The sequence below is a fragment of the Coturnix japonica genome, chromosome 9, assembly GCF_001577835.2.
Source record: "Coturnix japonica isolate 7356 chromosome 9, Coturnix japonica 2.1, whole genome shotgun sequence".
In the NCBI taxonomy this organism is placed as follows: domain Eukaryota; kingdom Metazoa; phylum Chordata; class Aves; order Galliformes; family Phasianidae; genus Coturnix; species Coturnix japonica.
The window spans coordinates 9,545,437-9,558,736 of record NC_029524.1 but is presented as its reverse complement, the minus strand read 5'-3'; the positions used below and the strand labels follow the sequence as shown (position 1 = coordinate 9,558,736).

At 37.4% G+C, this 13,300-nt stretch overlaps 1 long non-coding RNA gene across 1 annotated transcript in view; it reads right to left on the bottom strand.

Moving 5' to 3' along the window:
• Window positions 1-13,076, bottom strand: part of LOC107318092 — a 47,975-nt gene extending 34,899 nt beyond the window's left edge. The window contains exon 1 of the long non-coding RNA XR_004308403.1: window positions 13,017-13,076. This is a non-coding gene — a long non-coding RNA (uncharacterized LOC107318092). The remainder of the gene's footprint in view (window positions 1-13,016) is intronic.
• Between the last annotated feature and the right edge of the window lie 224 nt (window positions 13,077-13,300).

Below are 13,300 nucleotides of genomic sequence, written 5' to 3'. Positions count from 1 at the left end.
TAAACCAGATCTTTTGTAATCAGTTTTCTCAGAAACGGCACACAAAAGGAGAGAAATGGAAAAAGGGTGTGATTAGACTTCAAAGGCAATGAAAAGGAATTGTCTAATCTGCTTGAAAGAAAAGTAAGCTGAGACAAAGACAGAGGACTGCACTGTTTTCTACAACAAAGGCTGGTGGGTTTGATCTGGTGAGTGAGTCTTTGTTTAAATTCCCAAGTGGTAGTTTTTAATCTCAAGCAACTATCATTTCTTTACAGCATTCCCTGCGTCTCTCCTATAGCTGAGAAGACACAACAGTGAACAGGACAACATTCAGGGAATCAGCAATTCAAATACTCATAATTCAGACAGGAGACTTTGATTTTTGTTTTTAAGTAAAACTGACTTTCATAGTACCTGTATTTTATTTAGACTTATGAAAGCCATTTAAAATGCATTAAACATTAACTTTAATGTGCATCATATCAAGATGTCACACTATTAAATAGTTTATGCATAAATAACACCTTCATAACTTGAGTGTGACCCCAGCCCTGCTAAGTAACAACTTGCAAATTATTATAAACAAAGATACATCTTCAAGAGAAAAGCGAAGCAGAGCAGTGATGAAATATAGTGCAATAGTCACCACGTGACACCAGAACATTTTCAAGCAACTAGAGCTAAGAACTGAAATACACTAAAAACAGTTACTGTAAAACAGGTACAGCCACTCTAGCCAGTATCTGAGGCTGCCTCCCACCCCATCCCACTTGTGCCCATTTCAAAGCCCTCACCTGACCTTGTTTCCATCTATTTATGAAACTGCACAGGTAGGTGATGCTACCGCATGATTCTACATCTCCAGAACAATGCCTTGTTACATTCTGCTTGGAGACTTGTTGCCCTATGCACCTGGTGCCTGCACCACAATAAACCCATGCAGACATATGCCAAGCTTTATTTTTTCTCCCCTAAGGCAAATATAACCACTTTGATGAACCAACAGAATGAGACTATTTTAGAAGTCTGCTTATCCTACTGCATTACAGTGCATAGAACATGATTGCATGCAAAATACAAGTTCCTAAAACAGGCAGTTCTTCAGCCATTCCTTCTCTATATTCCTTATTTTTACCAATTTACAAAAAAGAACCCTTTGGAATTTTGGTTCCTCATTGAGATTAATTTTCTAATTTAAAGAAGAATTGTTTTACATTATAATGGAATTTTTAGTTAATTTTGGAAAAAAAATGCCGTTTTCCTTCACAACAAACAACCTTTACTAAAACTGAAGGAAAAAAAAATGCTTTAGCTTTTATCTAGACTCCAAATTCCAGTAAATCACAATGGAAAAGCACAGGTACACTTCTGAAATCTCCCCCCGAAGCTCCTTGTCTCTGTCCATTAGTGCTGGTTATAAAGAAGATAGGAAAACAGTACTGACTTGTTTTTTTCTTTGTTTGTTTTTACACATATAGCTACATTTCCTTCAGAAAGCAAAATCCACATGACAAAAAATGCACACCAAACTTTACAGGGTGATTTGTTTGGAAATATCTTAAGTTCTCTCTGATATAGCATTGCTTTCTCAAAAATCCCTCTTCTAATTCTCACTGGCTGAACCTAAAGTAGTTAAATTCAAAGCAACTGCTAAAATCCCAATCAAGTGTTATGCAGTGCAGGGTTATTCACTAGATCAAAAGTGCCTAAAGAGGAAGCTGTTTGTTTACAGTTTAATGACAAGTAATAGAAAATATACATTGGTCCTTACTGCAGCAGAGTGATATGGGCCCCACATGCCTATTTCCGTACTTTGTGAAAATGGCCCTCCTTGGGCTAAATTCATTTATAACATGCAAGTAATATTGAAAACATAATCCCAGGAGCCTGTTCCTCAACTTCAGTTTGCTCCAAACTTACATGTCTTGATATAATTCATATTTAAGACCAAACACTGATGTTCCTATGTATAGTCCCCTATGGTTGTATGATCCATGATTTTCACCCTCTAGATGTTAAAATTAACACAGCCTGACTACGCACAGAACACAACGTGCAACTGCCAAGAAACACATTACCATGAACAGCTTTGCAAATTATTACCAGTGGTGTTTTAAACTAGTACGAAACACCTGTGTCTGAAACATATCAGTACACGAGAAGAGGAAATCCCTGCTTTGCGTTGATCATCTTGGATTCTCTCTCTTCTGGCTTTCAACTTGTAGGATTAATATTTCAGGGAGAGATTTTCTCCAGTGAGATTCACTCAACTTACACTATCTAACATCTTTCAGATATGTTTTACCATCAGAACAAGTGCAAAAATCAGAATTTAAATTTTGTAATGGTTAAAAATTCCAGAAGATTAAAAAAAAAAAGCATGGAATGTTACTGTCAAGAATTAAGCTCACCAGTTAACTGACTTATTTAAAAAAAATAATAATAATCACATTAATATTATTTCTGTGCAAACTATTCCCTGCTTTACTCCCAGTTCATTTAATATTTTCAAAATATCTACATCAAACAAGGATTTCGCTTTCATTATGTTTGAAGTAAATGAAGTATTTTTGTCTCACGAATTACTTGGGATAAAAAGACTGCAGATGTCTTCAGAATCCTTCTTGAATCACACCACAAAAATGAGTATTTTTCCTTTTGTGCTACACAATACAAGAAAGAAAAATTAACCATTAATTTTTCAGTGCTTGTCTGGGTAGAATTTATAATAGATGTTTCACTACCTGTGAAAAAAGTATCTTAAATATAAAGACAATGAACAGTTCTATATGTTCAGGGAGATAAATGCAACAAAGATTTACAGATGAGGAAATTTAAAAATACTGCGTGTATTACTTATTGCAGCACCACAGAGATGGCAAAAGGCTTTGGTTTCCTGTAGATATTCCATAGTGCTTTATTCTTATTCTGCACCTTCATTTTTTGCACAATTTATTTTCCAGCTATGATGCTGTAAATGTGAAAGTTTCAACATAAAGCAAGTCCATCAGAAAAAAACCTACACACAGTATTGGCTCCTGCAACATTCTCAATCACAAGGAGTAATATTTTTTTCTTGAAAAGAAAGGATTCAGAATAAAGAATCCACAGATATTTTTATATTCTCATTTTCAGTTTTTGCCTTGGTAGCTTGGTAGCTTTAACTGCATTCCAGATTCCTATTTTCTTGCTCTGTTTTGAAAGCTTTCTAATATGGTTCTATTTACAGTAGCATGAAAACACAATCTCTTTATTTGATATCCCTATTTAAAAGGGGTATAAAAATAAAGTTTTCATTAGAAAGAAAACTTAGATCCTTGTTGAACCTGTTCCATTTGAAGGGCAGGGATTAAGGGCTTCTTGGAATTAATTTGGGAGGGTTCTTGCATTTGGGCTTTTCAGCTTCCTTTGTTACAAACCAAGCATTTGCAGCTGTGCACACCCCAAAATGTTTCCTGGAAAATTGCAAACAAACGAGGTTTCCTAGCAAATTCTGCCAAGACCAAGAGTCCTAAGGAGCCACAGTTAGACACAGATGTGCAAGAAAATGAGTCTTCCCTCCATCAACCTTTTGTGTTAAGTCCTTCATTGCAAGCTCAGTGAATAATGTTCCAACAATTAATATAACAGGACACTTAATTCATATAAAACAAGGGCTAAACAGATGATGTAATTTAAAAGGCATATGACTAAGGATACAGTGATCTTCAGAAGTAAACTTGTCCCATTTAATCACACATTTGTTTCTGGGGAACAAAAACTTTGAAGTGCTTTTACTGGTGGAAGGAAAAGCTATTTTCTTTCGTTGTTTATTTATACTTTTAGATGGGGAGCTAGAAATATTTTCCTGCAAGCATCTGCAGAGGAAACAAACTTGATAACATAACTGTTCTTGCCATCTGTACGTACTTTGCACATTGTCATATTGAGTCACTTTGATAGCAAAACAAACACGAAACTGCTGCGTTTTGAGGTTATGTAAAACGCTCAGCCTGGCAGTGCAGTTCAGCAGTGCCTTCATCCACACTGAAGGAAAGATGTCAGTGTGACTTGGAAAGGAGCATTTGCAGAAGGTAGGCAGGATTGCCTGCAAAGCTTAATAGTCACAGCAGTTTAAGACATATTTAGGCCTTCTCACTTGTACTAGGCAAAATTTAGGAGTGCAGTGAACCATCTGCTACTGCACAGAATGGCCTTTAAACAGCGCTTGACTCATCCTCAGGAGCTTTTTTGACGGGAAAACAGTTTATACCACCTGAGGGTATTGTCTTCTATTGTTAGAGAAGCACATTCACTGCTTTCTCCTACGCAGCAACTTAGGTAGCAAGATCCTTGGGTAGTTTGCTGTCTTCTGCCATCTTTGCCTGAAATCTGCATCTCTCATTCCCACTATAAACATTCTGAGGGCTACCTCATCTTGATTCTAACCCTAAAAGAAATCAAAATCATAAACTTAAAAACTGATGGTTATGCCTATTTCACTGGATTCTGGCACAGCCTGCACATTTCATCCTTCCTGTAAAAGTGAAACCTCTTCAGCACCTCTTCTTCCTCTCTCTCCACACTCACAAGTGGGCACTGATACCACACTGCCTCCTTGGAGAGCACACTCAGGTTGGCTAGCAGCCCCTGGTCTTTTCTAGCCAGGCTGCATTCTACATGAGCAGCCTGGAGAGCCCCGTAAACCCTGCACATCAGTCATAAGCACTGCCAGCAAGACAAGTGATGTAACACATCCCAGAGTGCCTGTACTGCATCTCTGCTTTTGTGATACAGAATTCCTACATTAAAGAAAATGAAAAAAAATGTACTCAAAGTTTTCTGTAAAACTTTAACAAGACCTTTCTTGAGGAAAAATAAACATTTCTTCCTCTAAAAATGGTACATTTTTATCACTCTGCTATGATTTCAAAAATGTCAATCAAATCAGATTAAGCTTCATAACATAATAGCTACAGGCATAGTTATTTGATAACAGGCTGGGAATCTCCTAGACTGAAAGTAAAAAAAAAAACAACACCCTTCACACTCTCATAAGGAAGATATTAGAGGAGAATTTACACAACTGAGATTACTGTTATTCAAAAGCACAGACTTTGTCTTTCTGTCTTAAGCCAAGAAGCAAGAATGACAGGTAACGTATACAGCATTTATGAGTGCACAATATGTATACTGAGAAAAATACACATGTGAAGAATACACTCAAATAAATAACAAGGAGACTTCCACCCCCCCCCCCCCACACACACACACACACACACCCTTCACTCCAGAAAGAACTTAAAATACATGCCCAGCCACTGGGGGAAAACTTCATTCAGCTCACCTGTGTTGACAGGTTGAAAGAGCACACAAAAGTTGATAATCAAGTAATGAGAGAAAGAGTATCAACATATCAACTGCCTCAGTGAACAGAGAGAGAAAAGGAAACAATCAGTAAGGAACAAGGAACGCGTGATGTGGAAAAATGAGGAGCTCAACAACTTGGCCTTGGAGAATGCAATATAAATAGTCGTTTGTTGGAGATAGTCACAGTAATGTAAATTTTTGCAGCAGAACCATGGAATCCCAAAAAACTGCAGAACAGTCTCATGAGGTGAAGAACTGTGTGCATTTGCATACACACATCCACAGAAAAGATGGGGAAATGCACAATTCCAAATACAAAGCCCACGCTGTACAGATCACATTAGAAATTATAAATTCATCTTCTTCATGCTCACAATATAAAATTCACAGAAACATTCTACCATGTTAATGAAGATGATGATACAGTAAAGCAATAACATCTTTGTGAGCAAGAAGGGTAGGACCTCAAACAGAGCCTTTTAAAGAGCAGAAATACCATACTCAGAAAGAAAAGCTCAAGATCTCTAAATACAGAGAACTAAACCTAAAATCTGAATATCAATCTAAATTACACAACTTGGGAATTTGTACAGTTAAAGCACACATCCTAAACATCAGTGCTCTGTGCACTGAAGTAAAAAACTCAAACATATTACAGACAGGTTTGTGCTCAAAAGAAAATACAATTCACAACTGAGTGCTGCAACTTAATTCAATATGTGTCACGAGGAAGAAAATTACTATGATTTTTCAAGTTTATCATCAACCCAACACTACGCAAGGATCAGCGTCCTCTGCTTACAGAAGATAACAGAAAATAAATGCTTCATAGACCATAGAGAGATAGCTTTCAATACGATAATTTACTGCCAGGATAATACTTTAGTAAGTGCATCTAAATTGTGAGATAAGGGACAGATACTCTATTGCATGGTACCACCAGGGGACAGGACTACTTTGGGAATAAATGTAGCTTTGTGCTACAGCCTTCTATATCTGAGAAAACTCATGTTTTAGTGCATGCAGTCAGGCAATTTAATGCAAAACATCTTGAGCAACACAGACCATATGCTTGAGAGGTTCAATGTAAGGAACGAGAAATGAATTCTTCCAAAGTTCAGTTGCAACAAAACTGTCAGCAATTACGTACCTCGTGTCTACTAAACATGTCGCTGTTAATGTCAAACAATTCAAAGATACACTCAAAAAATGAAAATGTGAGTTTCATTCTTTAAACAAAAAGACACATTTTGAGGAATTTAATACATATGCCATAAAAAAAAAAAAAGTAACAACTTAAAGGCATCTTTGCTTGGAAAATTTACTTCTTGAATTTATTTATTAGTGAGAGAAAAGGGTAATATCTTAGTACATCAAAGATGCAAGGCATCTTTGCTTCTAGACGTCTTCCCTCACCAGAAAGGAGCACAAACCACATCATACCAAGAAAGCAGATACTAATCATATTATTTCGCGAGTATAATTTAAAGCTCTCATACAACAAAAGCAAATTCAGCAAAACACTCAGAGCCTAAGAGCACTGTTTGCATTTTGAAGAAAGGCTATGTGAGTTAATTAGACAATTGAAATTATTACAAAGAACATCTGTTTGGGGGTGACAGAGAACTCTTCCTGAGCACTAGTTCTACTGAACACTGACACCATTCTTAACCACCAAAGCAAAGACAGATTTAAGCTACTCAGGCGACAAACACAAGAATTCAGCTTTCAGATGTTGAAATAGCTGCAGAAGTAGGCTTAAACACTGTTGCAACTTCAGTTGTTATTCTTATGACACACTGAAGGAAGAGGAAATACAGAGGGCTTCACAAATTCACTCCAAAGCACTGCAATGGTGGAGTGAGTTCCCCATTTTGTACAGCACCTAGAGCACAGCTGAGAGCATTGGGGAATCTGTGAATGAGGAATTCATGTTGGCCCAGAGGCACCACGTCAGAGGAGTAGAGCAGTAGAGGCTAAACCTTCCTACCAATCTCATTACACTTTCATTGCTGTACAACAGAGGGCAGCAGAGGGGCAGTGTCTGACATGGGAGTGCATGCACAGCAAAGAGGTGGAATTCAGATTCCTCCAAGAGGAAAATACTGTCCCCACTGATACTCATTGATGTTTGCTGAGCGTTTATGGAGACCAAAGAGTGGCTGTGAGCACAGTGAGGCAGTAGGTGATGCATTTCAGCAGTGGTGACAGAGGGTCACCTCTGCTGATGCAGATAATTACAAGTGAGACGTGCCAGCTTTAGTTCATTAGCTGTATATCTTCACAAGCGATGGTGGTGACTATACTGAAAAGCAGTGTTTTGTAGCTGAGAATTTGCTTTATGAAACAGTGTTATTTTGTTCTTTGAATCTGTTGTATTTTACATGGAAACAAATAGGAGGCATTACTGTTGGAGTGACTCATGCAAAAAAGATTTCAAAACGGCAAAACCTGAACATCACAACAGAGACTGAAGGACAACTCTAAGACCACAAAACAGCAACAGTTTTGCATTTAAACCTATTGCAAAGAATTAATGTGTATATATATATGCACACATATATATACACACACACATCCTATGTATCTCAAAAAGTAGCAGTTATTTTACCAGATGGGGTCACAGCACAGTATATCACTGTCATTAATTATTAACTGTTTTTCCAATGTATTATCACTGTGATAATGAACATTCCTTAGAGCTCTGTTTATGAAACAAGAAAGTGATGTATCAACTGTGAAAGCTTACACATCCGTCTCTTACAGTGGATACAATTGCAGCAGCCCTGGAGACTACTGCAAGCCCTTGAGTAACACTTAATTTAATCAAAGATACCGGTATTGCAAGGCAGAGCCAACGCCTATGGTCACCACCATCACATGATTCACCCTGAGATACACAAGAAGTAACAACACACTGTAGACCAGAGAATGAGCAACTAGAGGCGGGAAAAGTCCAAATAAAACCGCAACAAATCACCAACAGAGTTTGACAAGCTGCATTTGCTCAGAGGTTAACAGTCAGGTTGTTGAGACCACGTAGATACCACTGTCTTTCTGGTAACTGCAGCCATGCCAGGCACTTTGTAAATAACATCATTTGGAAAAAAGTCACCTACCCATTTTAAAAGTCTGGCTAGACACTGGGGGAGAATGAAAAAGTTTACTTACATAAAAGCAAAATAAGTCAGAATTTACTTTTTAGTGGAGGGAGGGTGAAGACTAGGGTTGGGGATTAATAATTAATTCTTTAAGAGAGGATCAAAAAGGGTTCGTGTAATTAGCCTCTTTCATTTTATCTAATGCTGAACTGGTTTGTGAATGATTGAATGGTTCTGCTCTCCTATTCCTTGTATGCTCAGATCTCAGTCCTAATGCATTCACTTTTATTTTCAGTACTATTTGGGGGGATATACTTTCATATATCTTTTTTAAAAAGACCTGTTATTCCCTTTAACCAAAAAAGGTTACAAGACAAAACCCAAGAACTGTTTTATGCATACAGACCTGCCAAATACAGGCATTCCAAAGAGGATAAGCACAAGGCAGGATGAAAACAACTTTTAAGGTAGGCATTAATTATCACCCTTAATCTAAAATTGCTTTCCAAACTTGATACATTCACTGAATCAGAGTGGCAGAAATGGGCCCTAACCTCCTGAGGTTTCCAAATATAACACAGCCCTGGGTCTGCCATATGGTTTTCACCAGGGAGGTGCACCAAGGAAATGTAATCTTTTGAAAGGAACAGAGATACAAGTTACCAGTTGTAATTAAATAGCCCATGGAACTTCTAACGAAACTGTACTCATTAGTGATGCAGCCAACCAAAGCAATTAAGCCTTTTTACTATTCTGGTAGCTTGAAGACTGATTATGGTGTTCTGTTTTCTTTCCTTTTTATAATTTTGCCTTTAACAATTACAGCAGCTGCAGTAACCCAACCCAGAAGAAAGAGCTGTAAGCTAATCAACTTCAGTTCATATTGCATATGGCTTTTAATTATGCAAGATACTTTAATTCTTCACAAGGACCAAATGCTAAAAAAGGAAAGATAAAGGACAAATTATTCCTGGAACATAAAACTGACAGACTTTAGGTGGCAAAAAGGGACGGATATAAAAGTGAGCAATACTTTGAAATTGTCTTTAAAAAGATAATTTTTGATCCTCCAATGAATGAAAAAAAAGTACTCTAACAGTGATTTATATTATTTGGCAATAGATTGAAAAAAGTCTACTTGTTTTCTTTTACAAAGAATAAAGGCACACATGCTAAACACTAAAGAAAACATTAACTTCATTAAGGTAGTCATTACTACTACTTGCAGTAATATTCAGCCATATCTAGGCAGAAAAGCTATAAAAAAAATTAGAGTGGGAAACTTTAAGAAAATATTAATTCACTGTTAACAGTGTAATTTCTTACCAGGCAGCAAAATACGTGCATATTGCATTTTTAAGAGCAAAAGAGGCATTCCAAGACAACTATTTTATGTGTCACAGAATCCTGATTTACTTCAGTCCGCTGGAAATTACAGTGAGGTAACAGATACCTGCTGTGAGGACATCCTCTCTTTGGTCTGCACAGGCAGGCCTCTAATAGGACAGGAAGACAGTTTGGAAGCTGTCACATTTGATACTGTGACATTCCCATGCATCTCAGTTTACACAATGCAGTAAAATACAACATACCCTATGCAAAGCAAATGAATTTTCTGTTATCACCCTGTTGAAACATAAAACAAGGACAGTCCACTAAAAGAAGGACTTGGAAAGCACCAAGATATGCATACAAAAGTTGTCTAATTATATAACTGTATTAAGATGTAGATGTTCCTGAGGCTGCTGTGTATGCAGACACAAAGATGGCCAGATGCCTCATCACATATATTGTTATCAGACTGAAGATGTTCACAGCAATTAAATCTGTAAGGCAACAGCTATGGGCAGAAAATAAAAGCTCAGCAGCTGAGTCTCACTTTCAGATGATTAAGCAACCTGGAACTTTCAAAGGCTTATGCAAAACACAAACTATTACCTTTAAAAGAAACAGCATTCTTTCAGCACAGCAGACTAACAGAAACCACTTGTTCGTAATCCAAAACTCCTTTAAGAGCTACAGTCACAATCCATTCCTTTAACTATTTTTGTTAATGGAAATATAAAGTTACTGTATTATAGAGCCAACCATACATTAAATGTTTAATTTTAGGTTAAGACCTTGATACTTCAGAGAGATCTGGGTCATGTAATAACCTGAGCCAACACACCAGATAAGTTTTACTCTACAATTACCAAGAGACTTATAGCTATTTCTTGCCTTAGTATTGCCTGAAATTTCCTACCTATTCTTTCTTTTTCTCTTGTCCTAATTTATGATAATATGAAATTACATCCAGTTTTAATTAAGCCACCCTCAGGCTTACAAAGTTTCATATAATTTTTTTCCCCTTATTAACAATTAAAATCACTTAAATTTGTTTCAAGGGCCTGATGTTTAAACAAGAAACATTTTCTTAAGCCATCACCTCTGCTTGTAACATGGAATATCAAATATTTGTGGAATTAACTGGTCATTGCTCTCCACTTTCAACTGCTTGGATCAAAATCAACTTAGGTGTGCTCACAGCTTGAATAGTGCTGTAATACAAAGCATACATGTTTTAAAATAACTGTAAATTTTCTGGAATCTAGAACAGAACCATGGACCAGATGAGGTCTTTGCACTTAGCAAACGCCAAGTTAAAGCAGACAGATTCTCTAAACATAGATCATACCAGTAAATACTGCAAAGAGGACTTGGAAATCTTATAAAACTGTTACAGTAAAAAGTTTAAGATGAAAAGGAGTAAGAAATGTGACTTGTTAACTCTGATTCTTAGAAAATAAAGATGTTTTACTTTATTTTTCCATACTGAAATTTGAACAACTTGTCTATACACCTCATCTAAAAATTCCAAGAAAAGTAAGAGAATGAATAATAGATAAGAAATACACAGAAAGGACTTGACTGATATACTGAAGGAAATCCAGAATTTCAACTGGTTAATGCAATGAGGTCACATCATGAAATAATATTACGTTACAAAGTTCATGAGCCCAAGTACCTACGGAAAAGTTCTGCTGAACTAAAATGTCTCACAAGAACAGGACCTCAGTGAACAGTTAATTAATCCAACACCTGTTCAACTTTAAAGAACACCAAAATAATTTCTTCCTTTAGAAAAGGTTCTATACCAAAAAGCAAGACTCTTTCTGCCCCACAAGTATAAGAGCAGAGAAAGGGTGAGTCACAGCTCTAAATACTAAAATGTAACTCTCTTGAAAAGGCAAAGTGTAGAAACTGCACAGATTCTACCTTGCACTTTATTACTGTACCTTTCTCAAACTGTATGAAGGAAAGTAATATAGGATTGGAAAGCAAAAGCATTGGGAAGTAGCAAAAGGCCTTAAAAGATCAGAAAGAAAAAGTCACTGCAGCATCTGAGAGAAGAAAATGAACTGCTGAATATTTATGATATGTTGTCTTCGTCTTGTTTCACTGCACTCAGTCTCAGCATTTACTATACTGTGATAGCCCATAGGCATATAGCCTACCTGGAAATTCACTGTAGACCAAGATGTTCAAATGAACACCCACAAAAAACAACAACCCAAAATGAGACTGTTTCCTCCTCTTCCCGTCACCACACCAGCACATATCCAGCAACAGCTTTCTATAATGAAAAAAGTAAAATGCGCAGAAGCATATATCTTACTGACATGAGTGATTTATAGCCCCAAGGAGGGATAATATGATCCATGACTTGAAGTCAGCATTTTTATTAGAAATGATGATTCTCAGTCACTGAGCTTTTTAGTTATGTGCGTAATTAATGTTAGCTTGTGAAAGCTGCCATTGATGCTCATCACCTGTTGATGTTTTTATAATATGCGTGGATTTGAATGCAAGATGAAGTTTTTCCTGTGCTTTGGGATTCAACACAGAAGTCTGTGAATAATTCAAGACCGAAAACGAAAGATAATGAAGAAGCCACTATTTGCCTCATGAAGAACAGAGACAAAAACATAGCATACAAAGTAAAGTAACTAAAACAGGCCCAGACTTCTCCATGCAATACATAACTGTGTAAAGCTTTGTTGACTTTTAATTTATAGTGTATCTGCAATAAAGAAATTCAAAACCACTTCACTGACAGCATCAGAAACAGCAAGTTCCTTGACTACTCCCTTATCATAAAAGTGAAAGACAATACAGGAAGAATCCTCTGCAGAGCTCTGGTCAGGAGGCAGCATCTCCACTGCTGAGGAAAGAAGTCAGTCTGGAAACTATATTTTCTTGAGTTAAGCATGGCATGCAGTAATTTCACTTTTGGTAGCATATTTGAGTCTAAGCATGTGTTAATTAGCTGAATTGGCCTCATAACTAGTTTTCAACAATAATATAGGTCACTCCAAAAGTAATGCCTCCTATTTCTTTCTGTGGAAAATACACTTGCAACAACCTGCGCCAGAGGTGACTCGCTGTTGGCGCTGCCACTGCTGAAAGGCACAATCACCCACAACCTCACTGAGCTCTCATCTACTGTTTGGGCTCCATTAACATTCAGAAAGCATTAAAGAATGTTAGTGGGGGCAATTTTTCCCCCTTCTGAAGGAATTCAATTCCACCCAAAAATCAGACCTGGTAGAGCTGCAGCCCAGCGCTCCGTGAACTCCTGCAGTCGTGTGTTCTGCCCTACCAGTCTGTTCCATCTCCTCTGCCCTGTTGTGCAGAACCCTTCCCGAACCTCCTCCACCCCTCCCCTGTCATAGCTCCATGCCGTTCCTACAGACCCCATCAATCACTTCTCCTCGGCAAGCAGAGCTCAGCGCTGCCCCCAACCGCTCCATGTGAGGAGCCGCAGTTGCCACTCAGCTCCTCTGCTCTGAGCTGAGCTTCTACATTCTTCTTAAAAAACCACCATA